Below are 17,790 nucleotides of genomic sequence, written 5' to 3'. Positions count from 1 at the left end.
AAGGATACGCAGTTTGATAACTTTTTGAACATAGTTCCAAATTGCTCTCCAGAATGTGTGGATCCAATTGAACTCATTTTTAAAGATGGTGTTCTAGCTCCAGGCTAGTTGACAAGAAGTTTAAAGAAATTTTTGCTTTTGTGAATTATAATTCATCATTAGTATTCGTTTTGCTAGTAATGGATCTTTTGCATGCTCTGCATCTGTCATGAAACCACCCTAACAAAGTTGAGAATCCTTTTCATAAATAAACTGAGGTCTTTTAAACTAATTAGCTAGGGCCTCTATTTCATTACATATTAAATAGGGAAATGGAGAAACTTTTCTTATAACAATTACTTTTATTTCTCTATAAGTTTGCTTAATATAGTCAGTCATAATAAAGCCATAATAAACAAAGATATGTGTTTACATTTTGTAGAAAGAAAAAGTTTAAAAGGTAGGTTAATGTTAGCTTGAGGAGAGCCCTGAATTAAGTTTGAAGTTTCAAGTTTCAAGATTAAGGAGATTGGTCATTATCTTCCAGGAAATGGGAATTCAATGAACGTTTTAAATCAGAAAAACAGTACAATGAAAAATAAGTTAAATTTGATAAAAGTGTGTAGGACGAATTAAAAAAGGTTTGAGTGTCTCTTGTAATTGTACACAAATTGATAAAAACATGAATCATGATGGTAACACTGAGAATAGAAAAAGAGATAAATACTAGGGATATTAGTACAGAAGGAATCAACAGCACTTTTACTGATTAAATATAAGAAGGGTGGAGTGGGAGAATAAATTAGAGTAAATATCTTCCTGAATAAGCAAATAATTATTGGACTCTTAATAATGAATGCCACTATTTGTGGCTTAGTAGAAAGATCAGGGGTCAAGTCAAAATCCTTGGTTTCTATTTCTCCTTTATTCACCATTTATATGATTTTGGACCAACCACTTAAGAAGCCTCAATGTTCTCATTTATAATAACCCCAGTTCCAAAGTCCATTGGTATGGCAGAGATGAAGGCCCTGCCCTGCCAAAAGGATAAGGTGAGTTTGGTTAGAAACTAGAGAAATAAGACATTATTTCTCAACCAGTCCCCTTCTTCTGAACTCAAGTTGAGTTCCTGATTTCTGTTTTGCTATGATTTGGATAAATGGGTTTTTAAATTTGCTGTGTATGTGTTCATTGTTAGAACTTGTATTGGTGGGGGAGGAGGGTCAAGCCTTAGATATAAAGTTTGGGGATCAAAAGATAGCTTGAATCTGAAATATTTAAGAATGTTGAAAGATAAACTTCTGGTTTGGTATTGTTGTACTAGCACCTGCTTGCCCTATCTTCCTCTCCCCTATGTTCCTCTCCTCTGTCCTTTACCCAGGAATTTTGTCTATGCTCAGAGCAATCCATTCTGTTCCTGTTTTCAGAACTTCCTTGCTATAAGATTATAACTACTGCTGTCTTCCTACTTAATGCAACTATTGGCCCTCAAACTTGTGGATTTTAACCTTTATAAACCTTTTCCCACCCACCGTTCAGAGGTGCTTGAATAGGGCTGCTAGCCCCTGGCAGCCTCTGACAAATAATTTCCATTTCAAATCAGACTCAGTTTTTCTCAATACATGTTTTAACTTCAAATGTGTCTATTCTATAGGACACTCACTGCTGCAATTGTGTAATAAATTAGACTTTTAAGTTGACCATCTTCCCAAGTGCAAAGTTATTTCTCACCGGTACAAGCCGAGAAATTTTATTGCCATCAATTCAAGAGATAAAGCCCTTAGACTACAGTAAAAACATTCCGTAAAGTAAATGGAAAACTGATAACCTGTAACATTAAGAATTTTGATTTAGACAAGCTTGACTGATAGCCACATTTCTTGTCTGTTGGTGTTTATTATTGTATTAGGCTGATTTTATTAACTGTGGCTAACAGTGTCCAAATTAGGTGTCCATGAAGCTAATCATACAAAACCAAAGAAATCTGGGATAAAATTTTTTTAACATATTCTATGTGTTTCAGACCTGAAATAATAGCAAGAGGAGGAAAGATGAGATCTTAGTTGCAACACATATAAATGATAAAAACCTTCTGAAATCATCTTTACTTTTACTTTCCAAATTCATATATGTAAAAAAAAAAATGTGTGTCAATACTTATGATCTACACTTTCATTTAAATCATGTATTGCTTAACTTAAAAAAAAAAAAAAAAAACTTATGTAATTTGAATGCTTTATCCCTTAACTGTCAACTTTGGTTTTTTTTTTTTTTTTTTAAATGAAAAAGCCTGTGCCTTCTATACCCACTTATATATCAACAAAAGGACAATCAACTTTCTGAATGGCTCAATTACTACATTCTAGTCACTAATATATAGAGGAATTGCTCACCAGTAAAGTTTTCTACAAATTTGCAATTTCACCAGGAAAGAGTAAGTGTACTTATTTCTCCAAAACTCTGAAATGGTCTAAACCTCCCTACCAAAACTGGTCATGCAAATGATTGTAATTTATGTTTATGTTGTAATTTGTGAACTTTAAATCTTAGATTTTAATCCTCAACTATACTGGAAATTCAACTAACAGGCCCATAATAGGCTAGAAAGGTTGGGGAACCTTTTTCCTTCCAAAGGCCATTTGGAAATTTATATCATTCGTGGGTCATACAAAATTATTAAGTGAAAGGACTCAAGCAGTAGGTTGTTGCATCTTTCAGTTTATCATCACCTGTGGTTGCCTTAACTAATGATTTCAGTTGTCTCAGAGCCAGCCTGGCCAGCTGTTCCCCACCGCTGGACTAAAGTGTCATAGAATTCTTAATTGTAGAGCCAAGAGAGAATATTTAGAGTACTTAATCTGAAAAACTAATAGGTATTTAATAAAATGAGAAATCTGAGATCAACAGAAGACTTATAAATCCAGACAGAAAAAGGAATTATGAACTGCTAATTTAGCAGTTTATCGATACTTGGTACAAACTTCTAAATGATCAGAACCCTACTGTAATGATACGATCAGCATACATGTTTCTTCTGTGAACAATAAACATCTAGTCCCCAAAACAATTCTCACGTGAACAGAGAGAAACAAGCTGGCCAATGGATACACAGCTTATACGGGATGTTAATTATGAAAATTTCCTCAGAAACAGTGCCAGGATATAGCCTGCTACCTTTTAGTAGCCTTAGGCTCATTAACATATAATAGCATTGCAGTCTTCTCCCACCTCCAGAAGTGGGGGGGAATCGTGATGTGACTAATGTCCCTGGGAAATTACATGTGCACTGAGTCTGTTGTTTCTTCACAATTGTGGCATGATAGACTTTTTTCATTATCTTTGTAATACTAGGAACTCTCATTCTATAAAGAAATCACTTTTGCTTGGGACTAGACTGCCTCCCTTAAGGAGAATGGCCTTTGGGATGTGTTTCCACCAATAAATGCTTCTGCTTAATTTGGAGACAGTCTGAGTCTAACCTCTTTTGAGAACTTGCCTGTTACTACAACAATAACAGAAATAAATACAGCTATCAAACATGTACTTTTTATTCTTTGATGACTGTCACTAGAATCATAAATTGCAAATATAGTCATCAAGAAACCTCTGTTTTGTATGGAAGGTGACCATTTCGCCCAAAGTTAAAGCTATATATACACTGTGGTTTTGAATCAAAAGTATCACATTTAGTTTCTATGCAAATTGCTAACTTATTTTCCCAGGAGCAGCTTTCTAGTTTTTAATATTAGTGAGCACCATCCACCAATGGAAATTTCCAGTAAACGGATTTTGGTATGTGTTTGTATCTCCATTACTTAGACAGTGTCTGAAATGTTTACATTTGAAATGCATGACACCTGCTAAATATATTTCTGTGCAAGCTATTTTAAAAATAGCCCAAAATCTGGATGGGAAGAAAAAGTAAGAAACAGTGTGAAATATTCTGTAGATATTGTGGAGGCCACTTGAGAGTTGAAGATAGAGCCAACTAAGTTTGTTGAGTGGGGAGAGAAGGAGAAGATTTCTATAGGGAGGGAGGGAAAGAGAGGGGTAAGAAAATTTCTTTTCTTTTTTTTATTTTTAAATAACTTTTTATTGACAGAACCCACAACATTATCCCTTGCACTTACTTCTGTTCCTATTTTTCCCCTCCCTCCCTACATCCCCTCCCCCAGATGGCAAGCAGTCCTATACATGTTAAATGGTTACAGTATATCCTAGATACAATATATGTGTACAGAACTGAACAGTTCTCTTGTTGGACAGGGAGAATTGGATTCAGAAGGTATAAATAACCCAGGAAGAAAAACAAAAATGCAAGCAGTTTATATATTCATTTCCCAGTGTTCTTTCTTTGGGTGTCACTGCTTCTGTACATCCTTGATCAATTGAAACTGAATTAGATCTCTTTATCGAAGAAATCCACTTCTATCAGAATGCATCCTCATACAGTATCGTTGTTGAGGTATGTAATGATCTCCTGGTTTTGCTCATTTCACTCAGCATCAGTTCATGTAAGTCTCACCAGTCTTCTCTGTATTCATCCTGCTGGTCATTCCTTACAGAACAATATTCCATAATGTTCATATACCACAATTTACTCAACCATTCTCCAATTGATGGACATCCATTCATTTTCCAGCTTCTAGCCACTACAAACAAGGCTGCCACAAACATTTTGGCACATACAGGTCCCTTTCCCTTCTTTAGTATCTCTTTGGGGAATAAGCCCAGTAGTAGCACTGCTGGATCAAAGGATATGCACAGTTTGATAACTTTTTGAGCATAGTTCCAAATTGCTCTCCAGAATGGCTGGATGTGTTCACAATTCCACCAACAATGTATCAGTGTCCCTGTTTTCCCACATCCCCTCCAACATTCCGCATTATTTTTCCCTGTCATTCTAGCCAATCTGACAGGTGTGTAGTAGTATCTAAGAGTTGTTTTAATTTGCATTTCTCTGATTAATAATGGTTTGGAGCATCTTTTCATATGGCTATAAATAGTTTTAATTTTGAGAATTCTCTGTTCATATCCTTTGACCATTTATCAATTGGAGAATAGCTTGATTTCTTATAAATTAGAGTCAATTCTCTATATATATTGGATATGAGCCCTTTATCAGAACCTTTGATTATAAAAATGTTTTCCCAGTTCATTGCTTCCCTTCTAATCTTGTCTGCATTAGTTTTGTTTGTAAAAAAAAAAAAAAAAAAAACTTTTCAATTTGATATAATCAATATTTTCTATTTTGTGATCAATAATGATCTCTAGTTCTTCTTTGGTCATAAATTCCTTCCTCTTCCACAGGTCTGAGAGGTAAACTATCCTGTGTTCTTCTAATTTATTTGTAATCTCATTCTTTATGCCTAGGTCATGAACCCATTTTGACCTTATCTTGGTGTATGGTGTTAAGTGTGGATCAATGCCTAGTTTCTCCATACTAATTTCCAATTTTCCCAGCAATTTTTGTCAAACATTGAGTTCTTATTCTGAAAGCTGGGGTCTTGGGTTTCTCAAACACTAGATTATTAAAGTTACTGCCTATTTTGTCCTTTGAACCTAATCTATTCCACTGATCAACTAGTCTATTTCTTAGCCAATACTAAATGGTTTTGGTGACCGCTGCTTTATAATATAATTTTAGATCCACCTGCATTTGATTTTTTTTCCCCATTAATTCCCTTGAAATTCTTGACCTTTTGTTTTTTCCATATGAACTCTGTTGTTATTTTTTCTAGGACATTAAAATAGTTTTTTGGGAGTCTGATTGGTATAGCGCTAAATAAATAGATTAGTTTAGGTAGTCTTGTCATCTTTACGATAATTTGCTTGCCCTATTCAAGAGCATTTAATATTTTTCCAATTGGTTAGATCTGACTTTATTTGTGTTTATTTGTAGTCTTGCTCATATAGTTTTTGATTTTCCCTTGGCAGATAGATTCCTAAATATTTTAAACTATCGGTAGTTACTTTAAATGGAATTTCTCTTTACAACTCTAACTGTTGGATTATGTTAGTTATATATAAGAATGCTGATGACTTATGCGGGTTTATTTTGTATCCTGCAACTTTGCTAAAGGTGTGGATTATTTCTAATAACTTTAGTAGAATCTCTGGGGTTCTCCAAGTATACCATCATATCATCAGCAAAGAGTGATGATTTGGTTTCCTCATTACCTACTCTAATTCCTTTAATCTTTCTCAGCTCATATTGCCAAAGCTAGCATTTCTAATACAATATTGAATAGTAATGGTGATAGTGGGCATCCTTATTTCACTCCTGATCTCATTGGGAATGGTTCCAGTTTATTCCCATTACTTATGATGCTTACTAATGGTTTTAAATAGATGCTACTGATTATTTTAAGGAAAAGTCCATTTATTCCTACTCTCAAGTGCTTTTTTAATAGGAATGGATTTTATCAAATGCTTTTTCTGCATCTATTGAGATGATCATATGGTTTTTGTTAATTTGATTATTAATATGGTCAATTATACTAATAGTTTTCCTAATATTGAACCAGCCCTGCATTCCTGGTATAAATCCTACTTGGTCATGGTGTATTATCCTGGGGATGATTTTGTGTAGTCTTTTTGCATATAGCAGATTTTCGGCTTCACGTACAATTCTATTATGTTGTACTTTCATTACAAAAATGTTCATTTTATTCAGTGTTTTACATCAGAATGAGAAAAGGTTTAAGGAAAAAAAAATAGTGTTGATAATAAAAAGTTAGGGAAACCAGTATAAGAATTAGATGAGGTTTTAATTTCCAGGGAGTTAGACTTAAAACTTAAGTTAGAGAACTATAACTTAAATAAAAAAAAAAAAAAAACCAAAAACTTTTTTGAAGCCTATGAAATGGAATCTAAAGTTTAGGCTAATAAGGGAAAACTAAAATTTATGGAGCAAATCATAAATTAGAATAAGAAACAAGTTGTAAAATGTAATTAGGTAAAGATGTAATGATATAATTAGGGGAAATGAGACTGGTTGGCATTTTTGTAGCACTTAGCCAAAGAGAATCAGGGGAGGGACTTGCATTTCAAGTATTAAAAAGACATGTCTGTTGATTCTAAGTATTCCTATTCTACAGGCTATCCATTTCTGCAGTTGTGTAATTAAAGACTTACATTCACTCTTTTTGAGTTCAGTAAAGTAAATTCTCACACACTGAGGGGCTCATCTGGGATCCAGTTATGGAGATGAAAAAAACAAAAAGGAAAAACAATCATTACCAAAGAGCAAGGAGGCACACCCCGTTGATGTCAGAGGTCTTGCAGATTGACGTTAAGCGTTCCTTTCCTGCTAACTGCAGAATTCTAGACTTATTGAAAAAGAATGGTTAACAGAAAAGTGGAAAAAGGCACAAAAGATCATGGCCACTGAGTAAGTTGTATGTTGGGAGGCAACATAAGAACATTGAATTATTAAGATATTGTCTCATCAGTGGGGGAGACATGCTACAAAATATAGGATTGAGTAAATATCAAAGTGGTCTGGGATCACAGAAGTGTGGAAAACACCCACAGGAGTGTAGAAAAGGATCTGCATGCAGAAACTTGTCTGAAGATAGACAAGTATTAATTCTAGGAAATAGTGAATAGAATAAGGGGGAAAAAAAGAGAGGCTCTCCAGGGAATGCCATGGAAAGATATAATTACATGGGGATATGGTACTCCAAATAAGCAGTACCTTTACAAGATTTTCTCAAGTCTTCTAAGTATGCGTCCTTAGTTCCTTTTACGTGTTACTAGAATAAGTATTATTTTATCATCATGATCATTCCTCTGGTTCTGCAATTTAGAAACAATGCTAATTGATTCCACTAAAAATTAATGTTATCTATAATCAAATCTACATTTTCAATTTGTTAATCCCTGAATATCCCACTCTCATCAGGAATATTTCAAAACTTCTTTTCCCCTCAAGTCTCTCAAACTCTTCCCTCCTATTATGTATAAGGGGGCAGCTAGATTAGCCTTTTGGATAGATAGAGCATTGGGCTTAGAACCAGAATGAATTATCTTTATGAGAGCAAATCTGGCCTCAGACACACTTTATAGCTAAGTGACACTATGAGTTACCTAACCCTGTTTGCTTCAGTTCTCATCTTTAAAAATGAACTGGGGAATGGAAGGACAAAAGGCAAATCAGTATATTATCTTTCCCAAGAAAACCCCAAAATGGGAGCACGCAGTAAAACATGACTAAAATGATTAAATGACAAAATAGCAAGTTTCTACTTTGACATCTAAGTCTTAAAAATTCTGATTTAGTTCCCCAAATGTAGTTCATATTAGTCTTCTCCACACAACTCTATATTTAAGTCAAACAACTTTATTACTAACCTTTTCCTAAACTGAAATATCCAACCACCAGGACACTGCAAAGACTGGTCTCTTATGCTCTGAATCTGTGCCTCAGAATTCCTAGTGTCATTTAAGGTTCAGTTAAACTCACTCTTAAGTAAATTCTTCCCTAAATCTTTAAGTTGCAAGCACTCTCTTCCATGTTAAGTCCTTTTGTTTTTACTAAATTTTATCTGTTCTATTTCCCAATCTCCTCAGCACGTTTTCTTGAGTAAAATGACTTACAATTACTATCCCTGGTGATTTGTGTATGCTTATCAATTTAATTTTCATTAAAGTACAGAACCAAATACCGAGATGAAAATCATGCAGGCCAAATAGTTTCCTGACTTCAGTTTCAATATTCAAAAGTTGTGAGACAAAGACTTCAACATCACAATGACTGACTATGATATCATCTTTGAGTAGGCTCAGTCTATCAGCTATTCTTTTAAAAGCAAATAGAATTACTGATACTGCAGAACATCAGAATTTTTATTATTATTTCCAAATTTCTCTAAAATCTCTGCCATTTCACAGGTCAGCAATTAACTTTTCAAAAAAAAAGAATTCAATAGTGTATTTTTCCCCAATACATGTAGTTTTCCACTTTCATTTTTGTAATTCATTTTGTAAGAGTTCATGTTCCAAATTATTCTCCCTCCCTAAGACAGGATGTAATCTTATATAGGTTAAATGTGAGCAGTTCTTTTAAATATATTTCCTTTTTGTCACATTGTACAAGAAAAATCAGACCAAAAGGGGAAAAATGAATTTTTTTTAAAAAGCAAAAAAGAAAGTGAAACCATTATGCTTTGATCCATATTGTCTCCACAGGTCTCTTCTCTAGATGCAATGACATTTTCCACTCTAAGTCTATTGGAATCAGCAATTAACTTCTAAGATCACCTAGGAAGGTATTGAACCAGTTGCCTCAATACAAAGTAAAATGCAAATTATTAAAATGCATTTACTTCTTGTTTTTTTGTCTTTTATTCTAAGTGTTTATTTCCTAATATGCAATCCCTAATAAACAACCTAATTAAGCATTTTCATTTCCATTACAAAATCCCCTATTTGACTAAAACTAAGAATCACAACAATTTTGGAATTTACCTGCAACTCATTCACATCTATTTAAATATTGGGTTAGCAAAAGTTTGTTATCCCAGCTTTTACTAAGTGATATTGGTCACTGTAGTCATTTATTTATGACTTAGGGAAAATTAGCTTCTCTTACTTAAGTTTTAGAGGGGCAGGATTTCAAAACAGTCTCGATCTAAAAATATTGAGTATGGAGAAAATCCAGTTACTGATCTAAAAAAGAATGAGACAAATGGTGAAGCAAATAGATCAACTCATCTAATAATGGCATTTTAATGAATAAATTTGTATTGACAAGTTGCTCAATGGGAGAAACAATACTTCATGGAATGCAGTGTTTAATATTTGTTTGAATTTAATATATTCTCAAAGTATCTATTTTTTAAATTTTAAGAATTTCATATTTAAATTCCATTAGACCACCTCCTGTCAAAAGCCTTGTTTTTCTTCAAAGCTTGGAGCTCAGATGCGACTTCTTTTAAAAGCTTCCACCCACTCATTTCCCTCTCCCCAGTCTGCTTCCTAAAGTATTACTATTTACTTCTTCCTCAATTTTTTTTTATTTGTCTGTATGCATGTTCTATCGCCTAAATCTCAGTCAAGATTTTTGATCTCTCATTCTAATATCCAGAAATGTCTTACACAAAGAAAGCATGTTTCTTGAATTCATAGTACAAAAATTCAGCCTGTCTATACCTTGCTTTTAAAGTCTCTTAGCCAGATCTATTTGGTTCTGCACACATATATTGTATCTAGGATATACTGCGACATATTTAACATATATAGGACTGCTTGCCATCTAGGGGAGGGGGTTGAGGGAGAGAGGGGAAAAATCAGAACAGAAGTGAGTACAAGGGATAATGTAAAAAAATTACCCTGGCATGGGTTCTGTCGATAAAAAGTTATTATAAAAAAAAAAGAAAGAAAAATAAAGTCTCTTAGCCAAATATACTAAGAATATCTCTAACATGAACTTAAAGGAATTGAGTTATGATGTAATGTAATTCTATAACAAACTAAAACTCTGCCCCTAAGTCAATGTTCTCCAAACTTATGATATTATAAATATACACTCTCTAGTCCTCCTTTCTCCCCTTTTTAATATCTCTGCAGGAGATGGGTACAAAGTAATTTTAAAGACAGCAAGAGTGACAGAAAGAGATTTGTCCTTTCCTAGAAAGGAAATATGTTCACACTTGCTGAATTTTATCACATCATTATTAATCCTTTTCAGAAAGTCATGGATTCAAATAACTAAATGTGGTTATAAGGAAATAATTCAAGTTTACATTCGTTTTCCTGTTCTTTCAAAAATAATTTCTAATTTCCTATGTGTCCCATTGATGCAGGTGAACACTGTAAAAATTGTGTAAAATAATCACTGAAACTGTTCCCTTTGATTTGCAAAAGAAGACATTGGCGTCTCCCAAGGTGCCAAAGAATCTAGGAGAAATCATACTTTTTAGGCTGGATTTTTCTAAGGCAAATCACCCACTGATCTTTTTGGGAAAGCAGATCCCCTATTCTGGCTGAAAAAGCCTTCAAAGTGATTTTCATTCAATTGGGAGATCTGGGCCAGATATTGATAAGTACCTAGGTCTGGGGGTATTGGTTTTCTTTTCATCTGGGAACTTCAGTCTGATTTCCTATTAAAGGACATTTTAAACTCATTTCTTTGCAGAATGTCCAAAGCAGGACTATGTCTTATCAAAGAACCTCTCTCTCCTTGGCATAGCTACCTGCCAAGATCTGTGCCTGCTGTGAAGACATTCTCTTCTCAGAGATAAACCTCTTTATTTCTCTGCCAGGCCCTTGTCACTCAGAAGTCAGTCTTCCTAGCAAAAGCTGAGTTCTGCAGTTTCAACAATAAACTCCCTTTTGCCAGTCAAACTTCTCAGGTTCATGAATTCTTTCACATTAAACTTGCATCGATCAGAAGGGGAATCTCACACCTCAAATCTGCACTGTCACTATAAAAATAAACTCTAGCATAGCAAACTAACATTTTAGTTTTTAAATTAAAACTATATAAAACCAAGATGTATAAAACTAAGAAAAAAGTTATATTTTAAGTAGTTTATAAAAATAAAAATAAAATCTTAAATTTCAGAAAATAACTTTCATAGATGAATTGAGGCAAAGAACAGAGGACTAGGTTTGGAATCACTAAGATTCGTACTTTGAATTCAAATATGGCCTTCAAAGTTTTGCCACTTAATCCCAGTTTGCCTTGGTTTCCTCATCTGTAAAATGAGGTGAAGGAAATGGTAAACCATTCCAGTATCTTGGTCAACAAGATCCCAAATAGGGTCAACACAATAAATACAACAGGAACAATGATGAGTTATATAATACTTTAAGATATAAAGTTATTAATATGTCTGAGTATCTTCAAAGATTCAAGATTAAAATTCAAGTATAAAAATGAAGTTACATCATCTTAACTGCACAGTATTTTTACTAGAGCAGGTGTTTTTTTTTTTTTTTTTTAATGTAGAATCAGGTATAACCCAAATTCTGAAAGATTACCAGTTAAATAGGCAATATGCAAAAATTATGTATAAGCATAAACACAAATAGTGGAACAGGAAGCAGGTGAAGTTAATTTAGCCACCCCATAAACAACATAGTAGATTACCTTGCCATTAAACTCAACACTCCCACCCCTCCATTTCATGCTTCACACATCACTCTAGAAAATTTTCTTAATTTTTATTAGATGTATTTATGTCAGTTTCCCTCCTTTCCCAATGTCCTTATTGACAATGTCTCCTTAATTTGAAACTGTAATTCCTAAGCAAGCTGACACCCAGCTGCATTTCCAATCTCATTTCCCTAAATGTAGCCTAATAAGACTTCGATCTCCAACCTCTCACTGTGTAAATGAATACACCATTTGAGATCCAGCTTAAGTGATGGTTTATTTGCTAATCTTATTATTTGCTTTGGCTGGGAAATGATTTCTCTTGAATTTCTACACAAAATGCTTTAAATTATTCTGTTACTATTGTTAAGCCTGTAAAGTCTTAAAACTATTAAGCTTTTTGAATCTAAGAATAAGGTCTTATTCATTTGCACAAACTCCAGCAGAGCATCTATGGAAAGATGTTTGTTAACCGAAAAATCCTAATTTCAAAAGGTCTTGAAACAGTTGTTAAATGTATACATATTTATGATATGATTCTTTATTCTAGGCTTAGGTTTCCCACCTAACTTTACAATTTTTCTTTCCTATACTCTGCATCACTAGAGCTTGTTGAATTCTCCTTATTTTATACAAAACAAAACAAAACAAATAGGTTATGTGATTCCTTAGAAAAATTTAAGGAAAATATTTTTGACTACATAATTAGCAATCTAAGAGAAGTGTGAAAAATTAAGTCCATGTCCAGAACCTGCTGGACAGAGTGTGTAGGCCCTGCGAAGAGAGAAGAGGAAGGGCGGGACAAGAGATGCGCAGAATTGGAGACAAGACAGGCTTTTTGATCAAGTCTCGTTTATTGTTGGTACAAGTATTTATGGTGGTTTGTAAGGGAGTGGGGGCCGTGCAAACTCAGTACAGAGGGGACCCTAGACAAAGGATTTGTTTCCCACTGAAAGAGGAGTTGACCAGAGGGCTTTGATGATGTGGGAGGCGTCTAGATGTATGTTTGTTCAAGGTTAGTGTAGTCTTAGGAATGTGGCTTTATCACCTGTAGATTAGTGCCGGCTCCCCACAAGTCCAAACTTAGTAACTTGATTCTTTTCTCAGGCTCATATATGCTCCTTAATTATACCCATTTTAGTTCCTCCCAGTCTGACCCCCTCATCCTAGAGTTCTTTTTTTTGGGGGGAGGGGGCTTAGAAGAATAGATATCTTCCTGTTTTCATTAAGAATATTTATTATTACCGTACACCAAGATAAGGTCAAAATGGGTTCAAGCCTAGGTATAAAGAATGAGATTATAAATAAATTGGAAGAGCATAGGATAGTTTACCTCTCAGACCTGTGGAAGAGGAAGGAATTTACTACCAAAGAAGAACTAGAGATCACTATTGACCACAAAATATAAAATTTTGATTACATCAAATTGAAAAGTTTTTATACAAACAAAACTAATGCAGACAAGATTAGAAGGAAAATAATAAACTGGGAAAACATTTTTATAGTCAAAGGTTCTGATAAAGGCCTCATTTCCAAAATATATAGAGAATTGACTCTAATTTATAAGAAATCAAGCTATTCTCCAATTGATAAATGGTCAAAGGATATGAACAGAGAATTCTCAAAGAAATTTATAGCCATATGAAAAGGTGCTCCAAATCATTATTAATCAGAGAAATGCAAATTAAAACAACTCTTAGATACTACTACACACCTGTCAGATTGGCTAGAATGACAGGGAAAGATAATGCGGAATATTGGAGGGGATGTGAGAAAACAGGGACACTGATACATTGTTGGTGGAATTGTGAACACATCCAGCCATTCTGGAGAGTAATTTGGAACTACGCAGTTATCAAACTGTGCATACCCTTTGATCCAGCAGTGCTACTACTGGGCTTATACCCCAAAGAGATACAAAAGAAGGGAAAGGGACCTGTATGTGCCAAAATGTTTGTGGCAGCCCTGTTTGTAGTGGCTAGAAGCTGGAAAATGAATAGATGCCTATCAATTGGAGAATGGTTGAGTAAATTATGGTATATGAACATTATGGAATATTATTGTTCTGTAAGGAATGACCAGCAGGATGAATACAGAGAGGACTGGCGAGACTTACCTGAACTGATGCTAAGTGAAATGAGCAGAACCAGGAGATCATTATATATCTCAACAACGATACTGTTTGAGGATATATTCTGATGGACGTGGATTTCTTTGACAAAGAGATCTAACTCAGTTTCAATTGATCAAGGATGGACAGAAGCAGCGACACCCAAGAAAGAACACTGGGAAATGAATATAAACTGCTTGCATTTTTGTTTTTCTTCCCTGCTTATTTATATTCTCCCTGTACAACAAGAGAACTGTTTGGTTCTGCACACATATATTGTATCTAGGATATAATGTAACCTATTTAACATGTATAGGACTGATTGCTATCTGGGGGAGGGGGTGGAGGGAAGGAGGGGAAAAAGAAGAATAGAAGTGAGTACAAGGGATAATGTAAAAAATTACCCTGGCATGGGTTCTGTCAACAAAAAGTTTTATAAAAAATAAAAATAAAAATAGTGAGTTCTCCTTTACCACAAAAAAAAAAAAAAAAAAAAAGGAATATTTATTATTTTCTTATTGTACTTTTATGGACTTGGGATAATTTAGACTAGTTTTTGAGTAATTCTTAAATTCACACAGCTTAGTTTTACCAAGACCAAACACCTCCCAAGATTCAAATAAATCTCAAGCCAAGACAGCCTTCTTTCTCAACTACCACAACATAATAACCAAGATCCTCCATCAAAAAGCTACACCAAATTTTTAATTTCATTTTCAATAAATAGTAACACATGTGGTGCCTATTTGAGTTATTCCTGTAAAAATTAGTTTTGCTAAAAACCTATTTACAAAGGTTTTAATGGAATAAGGTGCCAAGTGGACAGTATAAATTCGGGACAGCACATAATACCAAAAATCCTATTCAAGTCCTATCTTTTACTCTTCTTCCATTTTTGCCACACTAGGAAAATTAAGATTATCTGTAAATACATTTACTAAAATGACAAGACAGGCTCTCTAAAACAACAAAAGCACCTGCATTTTCTTTCTTTCTCATTAAGCCCTACACTGAGTCTAGCTGCTGTTCATATATCCTCATTGTGTTTACTGTTGCTGCTATACAAAGTGTTTTAAATTATGAGTAATGAAAGCATCTGGTCTCTCTGCACCAGAAACACACTTCTTAATCCCCAAGGAAATATTCTTTTTTGTCACAGTAAACATATGGAAATTCAAACTAAAGCAGGTGCCTAGGTTGTGCTTATTTATGAGAAGCTGGATTCCCCCCCCCCAACCCCAAAACTCAGATGCTGTGGATAAATTGTCTTCCATTCCCTTTTCTTCTGGTAATGATTTTAAATTTTACAATCACAAAACATTTCACAAAAATGCTGTCTTGAGTTAACAACTGTGTAGTCTCTTCCTAAAATTTGAAATTCTTAGCATGGATTAAATACTTGCTGAAACAGGTATTCCCAACAATAGCTTTCTAACTCCCAATTTACAAATTAGCTCTTAGATGACAAACCTATACTTTTTCTTTTTCTTACCTAAACATAACCCAGAAATATATGCAAAATGGAACAGAGCAAATCTTTTAACACAAACTTCCCTTAGCTTCAGGATTTTTTTTCTTTTAGGCTACCAAAACACTACAGCATTTATTTGCTAAACTGTTTGAAAGAAGAATTCAGTCACCAAGAACTTCGCCCCTCTGCCAAAAAAAAAAAAAAAAAAAAAAAAAAAAAAGAAATAAAACGTTCTCCAATTCCTGAACCACCCTTCCACCCCAATAAATCTCTTGGAGAAAACTACAATCAACCTCACGGAAAAATTTAGAACAAGTGAGAAGCTCCTCCCAGCTCCTTTTCCTCCCCACAAGGCATAAACAAGACTCATTATTGATTGGCTATTTGTGGTCAAGTGATGGTCTTAGTAACTGATTGGTTGGAACTGATCACAAACTAATTCTGACTATTGATTGGATAATTTGGTGGTCATGTACCTCTAGATTTGAAACTTGGTGTGTGACAGGCAATCCTAATTTATTTATTTATTCATTTATTTAGCCTATATATTTAATTTTTTAAATTTTTATTTGCACTGCTAATAGGTTTCTGAAAACTCTCAAATAGCCAGAATCCCTGGCACATAGTAGACACCAAAATGAAGGCTTGTTGCTGAAGTTTCTTCTTATGGAGTATTTCCTAGATTTTTTGGTTAATAAAAGCATTTATTTTGTTTCATAGAAAGGGGAGGAAGAGCCTAATATAAATTTATATTTGGATTCATGATTTTGTTTTTGTCCAAAATTTCATGGCAGATGTGAAATATTTTGAGTTCAATTCCACAGAAATGGGGAAAACACCTACTGTATTCAGACTATACACTTAAAGATGGAAATGGCAGTTTTTGACTTAAGTGATTTTGCCACAGAGAAAACAAGACATGTATACAAATAAATAGACACATGGTAAAATTTGAAAGTCAAGGACAAAGAAAATATCCACAAAAAGAGCTGTTTCAAAAATATAAGAAGGCAGGACTTCCGGTTAAGATGGCGGAGAGGAGGCTCACAGCTGCATAAGCTTCGCACTTTCTCTCACTATCCACTTCATTACAAGCCTCTGAATCAATGCTTGACTGAAAAAAACCCACATATAGTTACCAAGAGAAGCCATCCTTGAGATTCGCCAAGAAAGGTCTGTCTTTACTGGAGGGCTGGGACGGTTTTAGATCGGGCGCAGGTGTAATGGGCTGAGGCTTGAGTTGATGCACTGAGGTCCCAAGCACATGAGGCTAAATAGTAATTGGACCATACTCTATTAATATGTAAGCTTGGAGAAAGAATGGCCCCCACCCACTCTTTGTGCAAGTCCTGATGTGTTGTATAGGAAATGACGATTTTGGTGGGTGGAGGCAGGGGAGTGGAAAAGGAAGGGGAGGAGAGACTTTTGGGATTGCCATTGCCACGGTTGGCTCAGCTCACATCTCTCTCTGTTAGCTGATTTGTTTCTCTTCTTCTTTTTGCTTTTGCTGCTTTCGACAACTTTTTCTGTTTGTTAAGGGCTGAGGCTTGAGTTCTTTTCCACTCCCCTGCCTCCACCCACCAAAATCGTCATTTCCTATACAACACATCAGGACTTGCACAAAGAGTGGGTGGGGGCCATTCTTTCTCCAAGCTTACATATTAATAGAGTATGGTCCAATTACTATTTAGCCTCATGTGCTTGGGACCTCAGTGCATCAACTCAAGCCTCAGCCCATTACACGCAGGCAGCTGGCAGCGGCAGTGAGAGCACAGGAGCAGACTGGAGAGGGGGTGGGGAGTGATCGCAGCCGTCTCTGCGGGGAGAGCTTTGCTACAGGTTTGGATACTTTGCTCCGGCAGCAAATCAGCAGCCCAGCAGAGAAGCTAAAAACACTGGGGCTGAAGAATACAACCCCAAACAGCTGGAGTCTCTCGGGACCTGGCCGCTTCTCCTTTCCCCCCCACAGTGACTCAGCACGCTCTGGGACCTCAGAGCCCACGCGCACACAGTCCTGCTAGTGCCTCACTGCTGCCTCCTGCAGTCTGTAGAGGAAGCTCAATAACATACCCAACCCCTCCCCCAAAGAAAGACTCCAGTTTTTTCTGTTTTTCTTTGGTAGTTTGT

Source organism: Antechinus flavipes, chromosome 1 (assembly GCF_016432865.1).
Source record: "Antechinus flavipes isolate AdamAnt ecotype Samford, QLD, Australia chromosome 1, AdamAnt_v2, whole genome shotgun sequence".
NCBI lineage: Eukaryota > Metazoa > Chordata > Mammalia > Dasyuromorphia > Dasyuridae > Antechinus > Antechinus flavipes.
Note: the sequence above shows the minus strand (reverse complement) of the source record.